The sequence below is a fragment of the Lissotriton helveticus genome, chromosome 5_1 (assembly GCF_964261635.1).
Source record: "Lissotriton helveticus chromosome 5_1, aLisHel1.1, whole genome shotgun sequence".
Classification (NCBI taxonomy): Eukaryota; Metazoa; Chordata; class Amphibia; order Caudata; family Salamandridae; genus Lissotriton; species Lissotriton helveticus.
In genome coordinates this window covers 208,426,284-208,445,782 of record NC_136065.1, presented here as the reverse complement: position 1 = coordinate 208,445,782, position 19,499 = coordinate 208,426,284, and the positions used below count along the sequence as shown (strand labels likewise).

At 43.5% G+C, this 19,499-nt stretch overlaps 1 protein-coding gene across 1 annotated transcript in view; it reads left to right on the top strand.

Annotated features, from left to right (window-relative positions):
• CACNA1B (calcium voltage-gated channel subunit alpha1 B) overlaps window positions 1-19,499 on the top strand; it is a 1,081,812-nt gene that overhangs the window by 858,563 nt on the left and 203,750 nt on the right. The gene's annotated exons all lie outside the window — the stretch shown is intronic.

Here is a 19,499-nt window from a genome sequence, read left to right as displayed (position 1 = left end):
GCTCTACCAGATGATTACCCTTTCAATTTATTCTAGTGATGAAAGATGGTCACCACTTAGGGGTTTAGATTATGTATATATATGTGTAGGTGCATATTGGAGGGCAGGAGCAGTATTTCATTCTCTCACCTCCTCCCTCTCACCAAAGCCTCACACCCCCACGTCCGACTGCTCAACCTTCCCAATGAATGCACAACAAGTGTGATGGCAACTGTAGCTTAAAGAAGTGGCTGGTTCTTGCATATAGTGATACTCACAGCACATATTATTGCCCTCTGGAATGAAACCTGGGTAGAGGTTGCCTCCTGGACACACCTATCATGGAGGATCCATGGAGCTCAGATCTGCAATTTGTAACTTCTGGTGGCATGTTGGTGAAGACAACCTGCTCCTAGGCACAAGGCATGTAAATGTAGGTTGACCTCTGAAGAACATCTGTTTTACTGTTGAAAAGTCATCCAGGAGGGCAAACCTCATCTTCGTGTGCACTCTCTTACCAAATTACAGGCCTGGTTCTGCCACTGATTAGACACTAAGCTCGTAATGTCTACTGGCCAAGCACTGAGCCTGGAGCATCAGTTGATCAAGCACTGAGCCTGGACATCAGTTGGCCAAGCACTGAGCTTGAAGCATCTACTGACCTCTGAGCTAGGAGCCTTTACTCATCAGGCACTGAGTCAGAGCATCTACTGGGTAAGCACTGTGTTTGAGGTCTCCACTTACTATGCAATTACCTTGAAGCCTTTAGTGGGAAGGCAAGGAGCTAGGAGTCTCTACTGATCAGACAGTAAGCTTGGAGCTCTATTGAGTAGGTATTGATCTAAGATCTTCTTCTGGCCAGGCATTGAGCTCAGAACGTCTATCGATCATGTGCTGAGTGTGGGGCATCTGTTGCCCAGACACTACCAATAGAGTTTCTATTTACCAGAAACTTTATGTTTTGACTCTCCGCCGATCTGGCACAGATCTGGCCACCGCTTCTGCTAATCAGACTATGTGCCCTGAGTGATTGTGCTCATTGACATACAGAATAGTAACACCCAGTAAACTTTCAGGATTGCTGCAATGTATATGTATGGGGACAATTTATGTATCTGTTGGTCATTCTGAAAAGGCATCTTGATTTTACTATTCAGTGGTCCTCGATCCTAGATAAAGCCCAGAGTGAGCACGTATCAGGTTCAGCATCAAAGCACTTAACAGTATAGAGTGACCCCATATTAAGGTCTATGCCCAAACGCTCCACTGAACTGGCAGTCAGTTCAGAACCCCTGTGTGTATTCAGCTCAGAAGTTCTGCTGTATATGTTTTGGATTTGTCATAGTTTCCACTGAGCAGATTGTGTTCCATTTACGTTTCTTAATGTCATTCCTGCCTTGGGCACAGTTTGAGTTCCTTCCTGAGATTTGTTACATTTGTCAGACATTGAATTTCTTATTTGAGATCCAAAGGGCATCTGAATAACCATTGTAGCAGATGTATACAGCCCGTGAATTTTATGGTTTAAGGTGTCTTGGGGATTAAGAAGGTGCTCTAAAGACACTTCACTGTGCAACATCTATAAGGCCTTGCCTGTAGATCCTATTCCTCTGGGGGCATCTCCCTGATGTCAGAGAATACTAGGAGTGACAGTGTGAGCTATGTCTCAGGTCACAGAAGCTAGCCATCTCTTTCCAACTCTATAAGAGCAAGCAATTTTTTTCTCACTGCAGGGCCTGCTCCTAGCACCTGTTTTAGAGCTCCTTCTCCAGCCCAAGACCTCTGAATAATCTTTTCTGTCCAGTTATCTATCTATCTATCTATCTATCTATCTATCTATCTATCTATCTATCTATCTATCTATCTATCTATCTATCTATCTATCTATCTATCTATCTATCTATCTATCTATCTATCTATCTATCTATCTATCTATCTATCTAATGTTTGTATATGGTGTTTACATAGCACAAACCTAGCTGAAAGGCAGCAGAACTCTGTATTGTGTCAAAGACACAGGCAACATGTGATTAGAGGAGTAGCTGGCTTCTAAGAGTGAAAATTGATTATAACCGCTTCACACTGTAGTGTTCATTAAATAGGCAGGTTCTCAGCTCTTCCCTAAATTGTAGAAGGTTTTGGGCAGTCATGATGGATGCAAGGATGTTGTTCCCTATCCTGGGTACAGAGATAAAAAAGGCAGTTCAACTTAATCACTCGTGGTATTTCAGACAGTGGCCTTTATGGAATTAATTCCACTAGTAGGGTGCAAACAGCAATTCATGCAAAAGTATGCGCTTATGTAAAAAAAACATTCAAACTCCTTTTCTCTCACCTTGTAGGATGGGCATCATTTTGAAGCCAAAACTTTAATATTTCTCATTGTATTTCTCTACTTCATCACGTAAACGTACTCTTTTTGAAGGGAAGTTATCATTCTCATTCTGTAAAACCTACCTCTTGGACGTTCCAAAGATAATGTTTGCACATATTGATTGCAGGCATTCTATGTTGCTGCTGTTTGGATCTGAGTTTACTATAATAATAATAATAATAATCCTGTATTTGTAAAGCGCACAGCTACCCGTAGTAGGTTTCCCGGCGCTGGGGGCCGTTGGGAAGATTAAGCAAGCTATTGCCCAGAGTCACATGGTGCTGGGCAGACCCCTGCCGCCGGTGCTGGGGATCGAACCGTGATCCCCAGCGTTCAGCGTCAGTCGCCCTGGCCGCTGCGCCACACCTCTTCCACTTCCACTTCCACTATACATACCCTACACCAAAGTTTCGCTTACAATATACTTAGAGTGAACTTTGGTCCTCCCCCAATCAGTCAACACCTTTTTGACCAGCCTTTTTCTGTCATAGTCTTAAGATTTTGTCAAGCTTGTCTTGGTTCATCCCAGGGGAGTGTGCTCCCACATACATCTTGAAGTACCAAAAATTATACCATAGAGCTATACTTACCAATAGCCCATATAGCTTATTTACCAATAATAAGTCAGCCGGCAATGGAGAAGGTTCAATCGTTTATTTTGCAAAAGCGCCCTATATAGGGGAGCCTCCCTCTCGCCACAGCTCTCAAAGGTGTGCAGAGGAGACTGCTGGATTACATTCCACACAGTGCATATATACTTTCAGCATACCTCATAGAAACACCGTACATGGAAAAGTAGCAGTTCATGAGAAACCAACAGGAAAAACCCATATAAGGTACAACTGATTGATTCGAAACTCAGCTCAAGTTATTCCGGGGGTAGGTCAGTAAAGGTGCCTCCCTTTCATTCTGGTGCACAGGAGTACAGGCATGGCGCCTGCAAGAATGTGCTCATCCTACAAGAAAGACAGATGCGACCTTGAGTTTCCTAAGTTAGAATCAATGGTCTGTTCATAGCCCAGGCCGATCTTTCGGGCTCTCCTCTCATCAGCATGTCACGTGCGTTCCAAACTTAACGAAAGAGGCCCCGGGAAATGAAACCAAGATGGTGTTTGCTCAGTTTGGGCCCGTTTCTTAGAATGTGCATGGGTCGAGTGTATTTACAAGGGGTTTCTATCAAAGTAGCAATGATATATTGGATACATTACGACAACATTATATAATATCGATTTTATATTCCTTCACACCGGCCTTTTGGCGTGATGTAGCCAATACATAATATAACTGGCCTCCTAATCTAAGAATACACCTTCATCTATTTGCATGAGGTCAGTAACCTCTTTTTGTACTAACTGCTTCTCAATTTTCACCTGTCTTGAAACAGTCAATGAGGAAGTGAGCTTGGTAGCACAATAGGAGCAGCATGCCGGCCCACAATGAAGGCACAGGCAACAAACAAACACCACTCCAAGTGCTCCAGCCAGAATCATGAATATTTTCTATCCCCAGGTGGAGAGGAGGTCCCAAAACCACCTGGTTAAAGACCAAGTACCAGTGTCATCATGGACTTCCGCAGCTAAGCGATGCAATTTCTGAATGGCCAAATGTATGGTTGGAGCAGAATCTGGAATTTACACACTGCAGGAGCTGCCGATCACGCGGCATGCTCCTCCTCGATCAGCTAGGATGACGTCAATCACCATCCGATTTTGAAGCAATACAAGCTTTGTAGCCTGAAGCTCTACAGTCAGGTTGGTCAAAATCCCAGTAGTGGTTTGAACTACATTTTCCACTACTGTAGAGAGACGTCTAACGTCTCTGCTAGTAAAAATAGGACCCCATATCGGAAAGAGACCCTTCGCTATATCTACAAACTGCTGAGAGGCTGTGTCAGTCTGATCAGTGCCTTCTGTATCAATACTTCTGCTAATTCCGTAAGGTTCTGAACTTCGTTTAGTCAGCTGGTGTGTCTTGTGATAATTAGAAGGGGCTATATACACCATTAGGTGGAGTTATTAAAGGCGGGGTGCTACTGGTATGCAAAGTGTAGGTGTAGTTGCATCTACTATCTCCTACTTTAACATGACCATGTCCTTGTATACAAAAGGAAGCAGTACTATTCAAGATAGGAACTGGCATTGCATTATCATCAGTAACATTGCGATCCTGGAAATGTTGAAAATATTGCGTAGAGTTAAATTGTTCAAAATCAAGCATTTCTTCTTTTAACCAAGTAGCATTTTCATAAGTGGTATACATATTCATACAGGCCTCTGGATCTAAAGATCCCTCCCCTTGGTTCCCCTGAGCAACACATCCCTGATGTTGTTCTATATACTTTAAAACAGCTTCATAATCTTTTTCAGTGTATCTTTTGGGATCAGCTACATAATGCAAATACATGAGAGATAGTAACTGAAACCAAGCTTCACAGCTCGCTAAGTGTGACAATGGCAAGGAAATGAATAAATCATGGCGATGCATTACAGATGGCAAAAGGCCACATACCCAACAATTTGTCTTATTCGTAGTGCTATGAGCTTCATGCAACATTTTTATGAATACATTTTTAGCATACGTTTCTCGATGTCGTTCTTTGTGAGGAGGCAAGGTATAAAAGAAATGCTCAGGTGGGGCTGTGATAGTACCAAATACCTTATACATAGGGTATTGAAATTCCAAATATATAAACACACTCATTAATGTTATCATTATTACTGCAATAGTTATGACAAAGGCTATCTTCACTCTGGTAGCCCAACCGGAAAACATGGGGACATTTTCGTGAAAAGGTCTGGGAGCAAGAGGTCTCTCGTCTTCAAGGGCAAATCGGGCAAAGGGATACATTCTAACTAAAAGTCCAACCTAAATTCGGGAAAAGGGTGCAAGCCAACTGCCAGAGGCTTTCTTCTCCCTGTGTCCGTCTAGAGCCTCACAGGCAGACTCTTATTATCCATCCACAGAATGCAATCTTCACTGTAATTTCACTTTTGCAATTTAGGCCCTTTATGTAACACGGTCTTTCTTTCTGATCAGCTACATAATGCAAATACATGAGAGATAGTAACTGAAACCAAGCTTCACAGCTCGCTAAGTGTGACAATGGCCAGGAAATGAATAAATCATGGCGATGCATTACAGATGGCAAAAGGCCACATACCCAACAATTTGTCTTATTCGTAGTGCTATGAGCTTCATGCAACATTTCTATGAATACATTTTTAGCATACGTTTCTCGATGTCGTTCTTTGTGAGGAGGCAAGGTATAAAAGAAATGCTCAGGTGGGGCTGTGATAGTACCTAATACCTTATACATAGGGTATTGAAATTCCAAATATATAAACACACTCATTAATGTTATCATTATTACTGCAATAGTTATGACAAAGGCTATCTTCACTCTGGTAGCCCAACCGGAAAACATGGGGACATTTTCGTGAAGAGGTCTCTCGTCTTCAAGGGCAAATCGGGCAAAGGGATACATTCTAACTAAAAGTCCAACCTAAATTCGGGAAAAGGGTGCAAGCCAACTGCCAGAGACTTTCTTCTCCCTGTGTCCGTCTAGAGCCTCACAGGCAGGCTCTTATTATCCATCCACAGAATGCTATCTTCACTGTAATTTCACTTTTACAATTTAGGCCCCTTATGTAACACGGTCTTTCTTTCTGAGCAGAGCAATGTGTCAGTTCCAAGCTCTCAATGGGTTCAGTCCAGTGTCTTGCTCAATACCCCAGAAAAGAACTATCTTCGACCCTCCAGCTCAAGTCTTTACCTGTCTCCTACAATCCAAAACTGGGGTATCGCGTTGTTTTCGGGGCCGTAAATTGTATTGAAGATGGCCAGGTTGCTCTTGATCATGAAACAACACAGTAGCAGGGACATTTGGTGCAACACATTTTTCAGAAGCCTCGCGGGGGTCAGCCTTATCACGAGTTTCATAAACTGAGGCTGATTTGTCTCCTTGCAGCAGCAACAATCCTTCCTCTTGCCCAATTTCAATGGCATCCGAGAAAGGCACAAAACTGAACCTTCGTTCTCCCTCTTGTGTCAGAACTCCGTCTCGGTTTTGCTGATCAGAAGGAAGCGGTAAGGGTAGTTTCTGTAAATGAGAAACGTGTATCCAGTGCTTTTTCCCCTCTACTTTCACTGCTGTTCGAGTGACCAAAAGGATTTGTTAAGGAAGGCTCCACCTTGGTTCTAGACTCGATTTCCGTTGGTAATTTCGCACAAGGACCCACTGTCCTGGTTCCAAACGATGTCCAGGACCCTCCGGCAGCGGCTGCAGTACTGCTGACACCTGTTGATGAATGAACCGCAGATCTTTAGTTAAAGCGTACAGGTAATCTCATCATAGGATAATCAAGATCACGGAAGGATCTAGGCCTTGGGACACCCCACACGTTGGCTGGCTGACCAAAAACAACCTCATAAGGTGATAGCCCAGCCCGAGAATGAGGGGTTACTCGTATTGACATTAATGCTAGGGGCAGTGAATCAGGCCAACTCAAACCCGTACTTTCCTGTATCTATGCCATTTTTAATTTCATTATGCCATTATATTTCTCGACCAGTCCTGCAGATTGCGGGTGTCGTGCTACATGAAATTTCTGTTTTATTTGCAATCCTGTACAAACATATTTAACAAGTTCTGCATTGAAATGTACCCAGTTGTCTGTCCATATAATTCGGGGCAAACCAAATCGAGGCAGAAACTCTTTAATCAGGGCTTTAGCAGTGGCTAAGGCAGTATTATCATTGGTGGGGTATGCTTCTACCCATTTGCTAAACGCACAGACCACCACCAACACATACTTAAGGTTGTTTACTCTGTCAAATTGAATATAATCCATCTGTAGTACTTCAAACGGCAAAGAACGGGGGTGCAAAATTTCCACTAAGAACCGTCTCTCTCCCACCGGGATTATGCTGTAAACAGACCATGCAGTGAATAACCACATGGGCAGCCGTTTTGGGGATATTCGAGTTAATCCATACTGGGTCCAATAATGCACAAATACCTTTTGCTCCAATGTGGGCAGTGCCATTGGCCATTACTATTACTGCGTACACCAGGGCATTAGGCAATAGCCATCTCTGTCTGTCAGTCAAGTCAATCCAACAATCATTTTTGTCTAACCGCCCTATTTCCTGTTCCCATTTAAATAATTCATCAGGGGTGGCTTCTTTCTGCAATTCTCTAACACTTTCAATAGTATTATCAAATACTGTAGTCTCTGCCACCCATCGGGTTGCTACACTGGGGAACATTGTGGACGTTTTAGTTTGTGCCGTTTCTTTCGCTACTTGATCGGCAAAGGCGTTCCCCTCTCCTGTAGTGTCGGTAATTCTCTTGTGGGCACTACACTTAATGATGGCCACCTTCTCTGGTAAAGTTAGAGCGTTTAACAATCATTCAATCAAAGGGCCATGTTGTATTCTTTGACCATGGGAGGTAAGAAATCCTCGTTCCCTCCACAGCCGCCCAAAACTGTGGGCCATGCCAAAGGCGTACTGGCTGTCTGTAAAAATATTTACTCTTAAACCTTTGCTCAGTTCACATGCTCTTAATAATGCTATTAGTTCAGCTGCTTGCGCTGAATGCTGAGAAACCCGAGCTGTCTCTACTACTGTTCTAAGAGTGGTTATAGCATAAGCAGCTGTTGTCGTGCCATCTGGTAACTTAAAACAAGAGCCATCCACATACAACTCCCCTTGTGGGTCAGATAAAGGAGAGTCAGTGAGGTCTACGCGTCCCTTCGTTTCTTCTTCAGTCCGAAATATACAATCATGGACATCGTCCTTTTGATCATTCGAAGGGAGGGGTAGTAACGTGGCTGGATTCAGAGTGGTACATCTTTGAATTTTAATGTGAGGTGCAAATAGAGTTAATAGAGTTAATTCATAGCCAGTCAATCGTACACTCGTAAGGTGCTGAGTTTTTGTTCGATTCAATAATATGTCCACAGCGTGCGGTACCATCACTGTGAGATCAGTATTTAAAACAATCCCCTCCGACTGTAGAATGGCCACCACCACAGCAGCAGTGGGCCTTAAACAGCTAGGAAGGGCCCTGGCAACATTATCCAATACTGCAGAAAAATATGCACAAGGTCGTTTCTTTCCGCCAAAACCCTGGGTTAGCACTGAAAGGGAACAACCGTCCACTTCATGCACATATAGTACAAAAGGTTTTCGGTAGTCCGGAGTACCCAAGACAGGTGCAGAGCAAAGAGCAGATTTCAAAGAATTAAAAGCATCTTGACATTCATCCGTCCAGGGCAAGGGTTCATGCACATCTTTGGTAACCAAATGCAACAGAGGTTTAGCCAGAAGAGAAAAATTAGGAATCCATTGGCGACAGTAAGAGGTTATGCCTAGAAAAGCACGAACATCACGTTGAGTACAGGGCACAGACATGTTAGTAATAACAGTTATCCGTTCAGGAGTTGACCTTCTCCCCGCTTTCGACAGTAAATGACCAAGGTAGGTCACTTCCTGTTGACAATACTGAAATTTGGACAAGGACACTTTATTACCATTAGCTGCCAAATGGTGTAACAGTTTAACAGTGGCTTCCTTACAACCGGCTGCTGTATCTGACGCTACTAGAATGTCATCCACATATTGGATGACAACATTACCAGGGGGCAGGACAAATTCATCTTATACTGCTTTTAGGGCTTGGCTATAAATACTAGGACTTTCAGTATAGCCTTGAGGTGCGCTGCAAAATCTGAAGCTTCAGCCAGATAACGAGAATCCGAAGATATGACGGCTGTCAGGATGTATTGGGATACTGAAGAAAGCATTCTTCAGATCTATCAATGAGAAATACTGTGCAGTTGGGGGAATCATAGTCAAAATGGCAGTGATATCCGGGACCACAGGGTATTGAGGAATCACTATTTTATTAACCTCTCTAAGGTCAATTACAAAACGATAAGTATCTTTATAATCAGGGTCACCATCTAGAGGGGCCTTTTTCAAAATCGGCAAAATGGGACTGTTACAAATATTTGCGGCCTTTTCTTCTACCACTCCTTTCTTAATTAAATCACGAATGACATGCAATAAAGCCTGTTCGCCTTCGGGTGAAATTCGATATTGGGGAATACGCGATAGATGCCCGTTTGGTTTTAGAGTTATGGATACAGGGGGAATTTTCAACAATCCGACATCCGTATCTCCTTTAGCCCAAAGATTGTGGGGTATATCGGAAAATTCAGGAGGGAGAGGTGCATTTTTGACTAAACATTGAGACATACGTTCAACAGGAGGCTGCATTGTTAAATACACACCATCAGGAGAACAATAAATACGAGCATGCAACTTCTTTAGTATATCCAATCCTAGCTAATTTTCGCCACAGCTAGAAGTAAGCAAGAACGGTGAGTTCACAGTAACAGGGCCAATAGTAAAGGGAAATGGCTTTGAAACGGGGCTTACCACGGGGATTCCTGAAAATCCCACCAATACATTATTTCGCCCAGACAGAGCAGCCCCTGGGACCAATGTATGAGCACCAGAACTATTCATTGCTCCAGTATCCACCAAAAACTTCTCAGATGTCCCCATCAATTGCCCCTGTACATAAGGCCCCTGCTGGTCAACTGGTACTGTTATATGGCTCTTGCTCTGTCCGTGGCTGTCTCATGCATAATTGTTTCCATCATAGCCATCTTCCCGATAATCCTCATTATAGTATTGCCTTCCTTGAAAATCATCATAATAGTTCTTTCCTGACTCATCACCGGATCTATCACCACGCCTAATACTATTCCGATCAGTACCTCGTCTTCCACGTCCTCGATTAAAACCACCCGTTCATATAATAATGGACACTGGGCTTGCCAGTGTCCTTCCTGCCTACAATTGGAACACTGATTAATCCTTATAGGAGGACCCTGACCTCCTCCTCCTTTCATCATTGCTCCTCTAGGGAAGGAGCCCCTTCCCCCCTTCTACCGTTTTGCCCTCTGCTGACTTGCTGTAACAGTACTCGGGTCTTCAACTCCTTAACCTTTTTATCCGACTTATCCTTGCTCTCATATTCTCGATGTTCATAGTACTGAGCCATGCTAAGAATGACTGAGGGAGTTGAAGTGGTCCAAGTACTTTCAGCAGCCTGTAAACGCGTCTTTATTTCTGGTAACAAATTAGTAACAAATCTGTTTACAAATAGCCGTATGCCACCTTCTGTGGACAAATCTTGTCCACTGAAATCAATAAACACCTTTTCAAACCGAGTAAAGAAATCAGAGACCTTTTCATCCTTCGTTTGGTTGCAGGCTGTTAGCTTATCCCAATCCACCTTTCGTGGAGGAATAAGAGTTTGCATATAAGTAATAATTCGAGCGGGTATAGCTAAAATCTCGTCTTTAGGCTTGTCACCCGGTTTTCGATCTTTGTCCCATGTCTTTATCTGGTCCCAGGTTCCTCCCAGTTCGGCAGCATGATCTGAATCATGCACCTGTCTCCATATATCTACTGGGATCAAAAGACCGAAAAATAACTCGATGTCAGCTAAAGTCATAACGGCTGAATTCGCGGCTTCTGTCAGTTCTTTATAATAAGCCGTGGAGTTTTTTCGCGGGTCAGGAAGTTGGGCCTTTAAAGTAAGAACCTCGCTTCGCTTCCAAGGGTTATAAACCCTCTGCTCTTGGAAACGTGCCTCTACTCGTGCTCTGGTTACTTGGCCCCCGACATCTAACACTTCGGGAATCTCTGGATGGAAAAGAGGGTGCACTTCTCTCATAGGGTACTGTGCCCTTACATCCGGGCATCTCCTATTCATTCGGTCTCGATATTGTATCAAAGTTTCAGCATTTTGAAATACTTCTTCCACCTGTGATTCGAACTTAAAAGCTCGATCTTTGATATCACACAATATCTGGGGGGCCAGTCCTTCCTGAAAACATTGCTCCCATAAGGAAATCAGTCTTATTGCCATATGTTCCAATGCTAGTTGTTGTGTAACTGGTTCAAAATCTTTGATAGTGCTCCAAATGTCCTCCAGAGTATAAATCGGATTCCGCATCCATTGGGATGCCTGAATCACTACCGCCCGTCTTTCTTCCTCTCCTAAGGATGATCGAGTAAAAACTCGTCGACCTTCCATCCCTCCCCTAGGGCGTCGTGGCGTAACATCTGAAGACGCAGTGGTCATCCCCATAGGGGTGGCCATCGTTCCTCTAACGGGGGGGTTAAAAGGACGGGGGACAAGGGGGAGACGGCAAGCGACCCAGGCAATAAAGTAATCAAATCTGAGGTAGTTCAGCGAAGGAGGAGCGGGCAATGGAGCAGGAGGGTGTACGGCTATCGGTGCGGTAGCGACTGCAGGCACCGCTGCTCCTGCCCTTCCTGTCTGGTCCACTGGGACCGCCGGGTACAAACCTTGGGGGGCATATGGAGGCGGAGGGCGGACCTCTAATAGTTCCTCTATTTCGTCTTCTGCCTCAGTTCGGGTCACATAACTTTTATCTGTTTGTAATCGAAACTGTCTATCCAATTGCTCAATATTCTTCTCTACTTTTCTTTTTCATATGCTACTGCTTTTTGGGTTACAGTCTGTCCTGCTTTAATCTTTCCCAATTTTTCTTCTCTTATTCGCCGTCGCTTCGCCTCCTTTAACCATAATGTCAAGGAGTCAAACATAGTCTGACGGCTCCTCCTTAAAAACAACTTATTCTGTAAATAATTAATTTTTCTTTCATCAAAAGACCCTGTTAAAGGCCATTGTAATTCTGCATTATGTTTAGTGTATTTATTCCACAGTGTATTAAACAAAATGGGAGAAATACCATGTTTGACGTACATATCAAAACTAGGACTGCCTTCCAGAGGAGCAGGCTGGCTTTCTTCCAGCCGTCCACTTCTCTGACGGCAGCATCCAAAACAAAATTTACTGAAACACAAAATTTTTATGATTTCAACAAATCATACCATTCCCACTGAAGTCACACTCATGGACGCCTCCACTTCTCACACACTCTTTCACAGTGCAATTCTAAACAATTCTTTTCATATAGCATACCTAAAGTGCATAAGTTTCAATCGATAGAAGTACTCCGGTCATGAATTCACAATTCCATACGACATGTCTCATACTCGAACAGAACCCATCGACTCCTGTTCGGGGAATCGATCACACTGGATTCCAGACCACTAAAAGAATTCACAAAAGAGACAGTCAAAAGACTGCCCTGGGATCATCAGACAGGCGCACCACGAACCCTCTTACAGACTATCCCGCAGTCCTGTGCTGGTTGGGCCGGGCATTATGGGCGCAACCCCAGACCCCGCGCTTACCCAGTTGCTCCTGCGGGTCTTTCCGAAGAGGATTCGGCCGAGTGAGCACTCCCCCGTGCAACACTAAGGCGTCCGATGTTGTCCCAACTAATCACCAAACAAGTCTGTGGAGCTGCCCGTGCAGTCACACCTCGGCCACGTCAGACCCCCAGATTCCCTGTGGTTCGCTAACCACTACATTCCATACTCAGTTAACTGTTCTTTCTGAGCCACTTCTCAAAAGTTCTCGCTCCAAAATCCACAAAGGACTTACAATACAATTCACTCACCTGGTGCACTCAGGTCTGATTGCACGTTCTCCACTGCCGACTTCTTTTATAGACCAACACCGTCAGCTGTTCCCGGGTTAAGCCCGAAGGACTCCGGCGAAGGGTTATTTAGCAGCTGGGAAGGTCACTGGGCCGAAGAGCGGAATTTTTCTTTTACTACCACAAACTGGTTTCTCAATTAGGAACCTTTTTCAGTCCACCCCCTCAACCAGAACCCCTCCCCGTCCCTCTTCTCCTGTTTACAGGAGGGGACAACCCTATCGCGGAGTCCCAGCGGAGTGCCCAACTGAAGTACCAAAATTTATACCATATAGCTATACTTACCAATAGCCCATATACCTTATTTACCAATAATAAGTCAGCCGGCAATGGAGAAGGTTCAATTGCTTATTTTGCAAAAGTGCCCTATATAGGGGAGCCTCCCTCTCGCCACAGCTCTCAAAGGTGTGCAGAGGAGACTGCTGGATTACATTCAACACAGTGCATATATACTTTCAGCATACCTCATAGAAACACCGTACATGGAAAAGTAGCAGTTCATGAGAAACCAACAGGAAAAACCCATATAAGGCACAACTGATTGATTTGAAACTCAGCTCAAGTTATTCCGGGGGTAGGTCAGTAAAGGTGCCTCCCTTTCATTCTGGTGCACTGGAGTACAGGCATGGCGCCTGCAAGAATGTGCTCATCCTACAAGAAAGACAGATGCGACCTTGAGTTTCCTAAGTTAGAATCAATGGTCTGTTCATAGCCCAGGCCGACCTTTCGGGCTCTCCTCTCATCAGCATGTCACGTGCGTTCCTAACTAACGAAAGAGGCCCCGGGAAATGAAACCAAGATGGTGTTTGCTCAGTTCGGGCCCGTTTCTTAGAATGTGCATGGGTCGAGTGTATTTACAAGGGGTTTCTATCAAAGTAGCAATGATATATTGGATACATTACGACAACATTATATAATATCGATTTTATATTCCTTCAATCTATTGACTGTTTGGTTGTGGGGTTCCACTCCAATCATGTCCATGTGGTGCAAAGCATGAGACCCTCTCAGTACACTACACTGTTTATCAGATTGAATTCTTTATGTTATACCCTTATTCTTTATCAAATTATTGAATTTTTAGTGCACCAGGCTTTTTAAAAATCCTTTTTGTCAGCTCTCAAATTTGAGTCTGACCATGTAACTGAAATTGTATTCTTTAATTTTTTACATCGGGGGGTGACCCCAAGTTTGCAGGCCTAGTATTGGAAGACTTACGCAGCATGTTGGGGGTCCTAATATTTCAAGAATATAAGCTAGCATCACCTTCCTGCGTGTTGATCTTCCTGTGTGCACTTTGCAAATTGTACCTTCTTCCCTTCTGTCCACCTCTTTCCCTTTTCAAGCATTCTTCTTTACACCTGCCCTCCGACCTTCGGCTTGTTAGCCGTGATGGTGAAGCGAAAGCCAGTCTATAATGAAGGCTTCCCTACTGTTCTTGCAGTCCTGTTTTTCTTTCTATTTGAAATGTAGATCGGGTGCTAAAGGGGTCTTCGTTATAGTCCTTTGTTTCTTTCAGTGTCAAAGAATCAAAAGAAGTGCTATTGTTCAGCGTTACTTGGTCTCCTACCTTCATTTCACGTTGAAACAAAAAGAGAACTGTAATGAATGTAAGGGAACCTTCTATAATATCCAGTTTTTTATTCTTAGTTTTGCCTGGTTTTAGTGTGCTAAACAGGTGCGACCGTCACAGGTAGGAATGGAGAGGCGGGGCGGGAAAGGTGTTGAAGTCGACAGACGACAAGATAGGTAAAATGTAATCAATAAAACCACTTACCTTGCGCTCACCACATGCGAGTGCAAGGTAAGTAGCTTTATGTTTTTATTTATTAAATTTTCCCTTTCCCGTCCTCTGTCGACTCCCCCACCCCGCCCCGTCGCCCCACTGCACCGGCCAAGTCTGATGCTACAGCTTTATATTCCTATGATTGTATATCAACCCCAGATATTTTGACTTTACCAATGCTTGTTAATCTAGTTGACATTCAAGAAAAGAGACTAATATCATTCTTAAGGCCTTATTTAGAGTTTGGCGGGTGGAATATAAACGTGGTGGATGTCCCCTTCTCTTCATTACAACGCATTACAGACTATAGCACATGTAATGCAGCGAATGGGATATCTGTTACCTTTTGATGGTGTATCCCATCCCCCAAGCTCTAAATAAGAACTCAGATCTTTAATCTTGTATTTCTGTACCAGAAGTATATAGCTGTGATCCGTGAATAGCAGGGAACGCTGGGGCACTGTGAAGACAAAATGCAAGGGCTCGTATGTGAACAGTCTGCACACAGTTGGTAGTGTTCTGCGGATGCGATTTCTTTTAATAAGTTGCTTTGTCAAGGAGGAGGATGTTGACAGAAAATACTTTACGGTGTTACAATATGTAGTTTGGATTTTTCTTTTAAAGAAAATACATGACCAGATTTATTCTTTAATGTATTCCGCTTTGTTTATACATGTGTCTTTATATAACCGTTGTTCTTCTAAATGTATGTAATATTCCTTTATGTTCAAATGTATGTACCAATATTAATATCTATAAGTGTGCGCACACACACACACACACTCACACACGTGTATATTCATACAAATAGTGTATCTTTACAGAATGCACCTCTAGTAAAATGTTTTTCCTTATCACAGGAGGCCTTTCTTTGCATACTCATGAGTAGTGTATGTCTCTGATTACACATGTACAATGTTTCTAAAGGATGTTTTCTTACTCTTCATGTCTTGAAACTCCCAAGTATCATATTAGAATTAGCGTGATTTCACACCTCAGAATCCACACAAGTTCCAAACAGATATATCGGCTGGTGTCACCCGGATTCCCCCTTTACAAAGCAAAGGACCCTTCATGAAGTTGAAATGTGTGTCAGACATACCCTTTTGCTGTGGGTTTTTAAAGCACTTCACACATGCTGTCACTCTTGCGTTTTGATGATAAACGCCCTAATTACAATGCCCCTCAGACAAGTGTCCGACCGGCATCTTGTTGGGATAGAAACCGACGACAAGCCGTTGACGGTTCCATCCGACGTATTTGGATACGACCACCCATGAGGTGGTCGTAAACATCCTTTTGCCGAATGCGGCTTGTGCAGCGGGCGGAAAAGGACCGCTGCACAACCAGCATTAGGAAAATGGATGTTTGCAAACTTCATGCACATTGTGACAAGTAACACATGGTGCCTGCCGCAAGGTGCATGGATGTTTGGAGGGCCACCACTAGTGCCCCCCAGGCCTCTTAGCGGAAGCTGGAGAGTGAAGTGGGCCCTGCCGGACGCCAAAGCCTGTTTCTATCTGCCTTTCTATGGCGGTCAGACCGCCAAAGAAAGGCAGACCGAAAGGTAAATCGTAATCCCTATGGTGGTGCCTGAGAAGACGTGATCCTTATTGTAGGGATTACATTCCGACCGCTGGGCCGACGGGTGAACAGTAGCGGTCGGTCCCTCCGCATGCTGCCTCCAACCGCCACAACATAATGCTGGGGGCGCAACGCAAGGGCAGTTATCGGTCGGATCGCAACTGACAGGCTGTCAGTTGCGATCCGACCAACATCGTAATCGGGCCCATAGTGCTTTCTTTCAATTCGTTTTTCAGTCTTAACCATAAGTCCTCCTAAATCTTCATGTCCTGGTGTTAAAGGAATTGTTGTAGTCTAGTTTTACGGACCAGTGACTTCTAGTTGGGTTACAACTTCTGCAATGCTAGTTGTATTGTAACCTCAAAGCTGTTCAGTGACAGAGAGAATATCCTGAATTCGGGTTCTGTTGGTTCACAGGAGGTCTTGTATTCTTTAACCACTCTTTTATTTTCAAATTGAAAAGTAATAAAAAGATGAGGCCATCTTTCAATCTTTAAACAGAGGACTGCAGCTTGACATCACCATCACCTACTGTTGTTTGGTATTGTTGTACATTTTCAGATACAGATCCTTCTAGAACAAGTTTTTTTAAATATCTTGTTCAACATTATCTTTAAGACCTGAAAATGTGTTTCCCCTTCAACTAATTTCTCCCATTTTTCTATTCCAGTGATATTTAATCATAGTCTTGTTTATCAAGGGCCCAATGGTTAGTTAGAGTAATTAGTTAGAGTAATTCCTATCTGTGAAGAAAGATTTTCTGGTTGCTAGACTATCAACATGAACATCTTTACCAGTGGATGCATGCTTTATGTTTTCACTATGTGCAAGAGTAGGTTTAACCACCCTTTCAGCTTAAGGTCATCCCAGAGTTTCACATTAATCAGTCCAATTAATTTCCAACCTTTCTTTCTTCATCCTCAATCAGTGATTGAAGGAGAACTTCACGTTCTTGATCTGTATCTGGTTTTTAGCTATAACATCAAATAAAATAACTGCATACATAGCAACAGACAAGTCATTGTGGAATGGACTGTAGCCTCTAATGGCCTACCATTGCTTATATCATGCTTCAGAATTGCCCACTTATCTAATTAAAAAGCACTGATTAAACCTTCATCAAGGCAGTCAAAATCTGATATGTTCCCATTCAATCATGCATAATCCATTTTTTGTTGAAGGGATAGTTATCTAGTTACTTATCTTTCACCATCCACATTCCTATTAAATGCTTTGGCTATCACTTCACTGGCAAACGCATACAGGAAGAAAGTATCATTTAAAAGAAATCACTTACCTCGCTACCACAGTGCTTCTGAGGATACAATTGCTGATTCTTTAACCCCCCACCAACTTCCTCTTGAAATGCCCATGGATAGAAATATACATCACAAGAAATCCTCTTACTATGGTGCATTGCATACAGCAGTGGTTAGATCCACTGGGTGAAGTTGGTTGATGTTCTGATGTGACTCCTCTTCTGGTGTTCTGGTGTGTGAAAATGATCCAGGTTCTGTCTGAAAGGGACAATAGTCCAGAACATAATGGTTCTGCTACAAGGGTCCTCTAGAAACATTGTGCCGCAAGGTAAGTAATATCTTCTCCCACTCTGTACACATGTATACAATATATCTCTTTCTCTCTCTTTAGCAGACTCCATAAATACTTGCAACCTACCACTCTATATAAGTATGCATTGCTCTCTCTTTTCTTCCCTGTCTCCTTTCTCTCTCTCTCTCTCTCTCAGCTGTATGCCCTTTCTTTCTCCCCACCTCTTTCTGACGTTCTCCCTGACTAACTCTCACACATTCATTATGCACACGTACACTGCAGCATACTTTCTGTGATGTTGTATTTGTGAACATAATGTCTCTTTATAAAAGCGTATTGTACTGTTTGTGTATATATAGTGTACCTCTGTGAGTGCCAATTATTGACGCAAAAGTTTTTTTCTCTCTCTCTTGCCGTGATCTATTTTTCTATCTCTCTCTTTCTCTCCCTCTGTAGGAGTTTTTTGGGGTAATACAATGACACCATTTTTTTCTTCCTTCTCTGTTTCTTGTCTGTGGGCATGGGCTTCCAGCCCTGCACTTTATGTGCACCAAGGGCTGCACCCATGAGCCAGCCTTTACAAGCATACATTCATCCCATATCCTGGTTCTGCCTCCCCCGACGTCTGTTTCACTTCTCGCTTACTCCTTCATCTCATTTCTAGGTCCCTGTATCCCAAGATAATTTGTAAGTTAAACTGGAACAAGCAGTGCAGCACGTTCCTGAAGGGAGACAACTCATGGACGCTGTTTCGAAGATGCAGCATAGATTTGTTGGCTGACTGCTCGGTTTCTTATGTGTGTTACAACAGTCTCTTAGGGGGCCCTGCTTAGACAGGACAAGGCGGTGAGGCATGACCTGCTGACTGCTTGCTCCCTGGTGGCAAGTTGTTGAGGGCCCTGCGATGTTGCGCGTTACTGCATCGGATGTGCTGAGAAAGCCATGGGCATCAGCCCACACAGCAAGTAAAATAGGAAGTCCATGCAGTACTTAATTTGTAAAGAAAATAAGGGCCAGGGCCCTCGTCAGGGAGCCACTTCAGCTCACCCCACCTTTTGCCCCTGCCAGCACTCCCAATGACATTGTAAACATACCTACTAATCATCATAGTCCTACAAATGTGAGAATTCAGACTATTCCATGCCACCAAAGCTATTAGAATGGCGTGGGTGGTGGGTATTAGTCATTTTCAATATATATGGAATTTATAAACAACTTCTGTTATGCTACTCTCTAAATTAGATAAACAATGCCACCATGTGGCAGACTGCATAGGTGCCGGTGTTGACAATTAACTGCCGGTGCCAAGCACCGGCAACCACCGGCACAAATAAAATACTGAGTCCAGGCCTCACTCCGTACTGCATGTAGTGCATACAGCCAGAGTGCTCACATTTATCGGAGAATCCTGTGGAGACAGTGAGTCCTATGTCAAAAAAAGAGGCTTGTACCATTTCTGCTGATCACCCCAGCTCATCTCTTATGCCCCATCCCTGTGCTAGAGCAGAGATGTCCATCATAGGTTCAGAAGTATAAGAGATGTGTCCGATTTTCATGATACCTATTAAGGATGGGTGAAGTGCTTTTGAAGTCAAGGGAATTTGAGGAA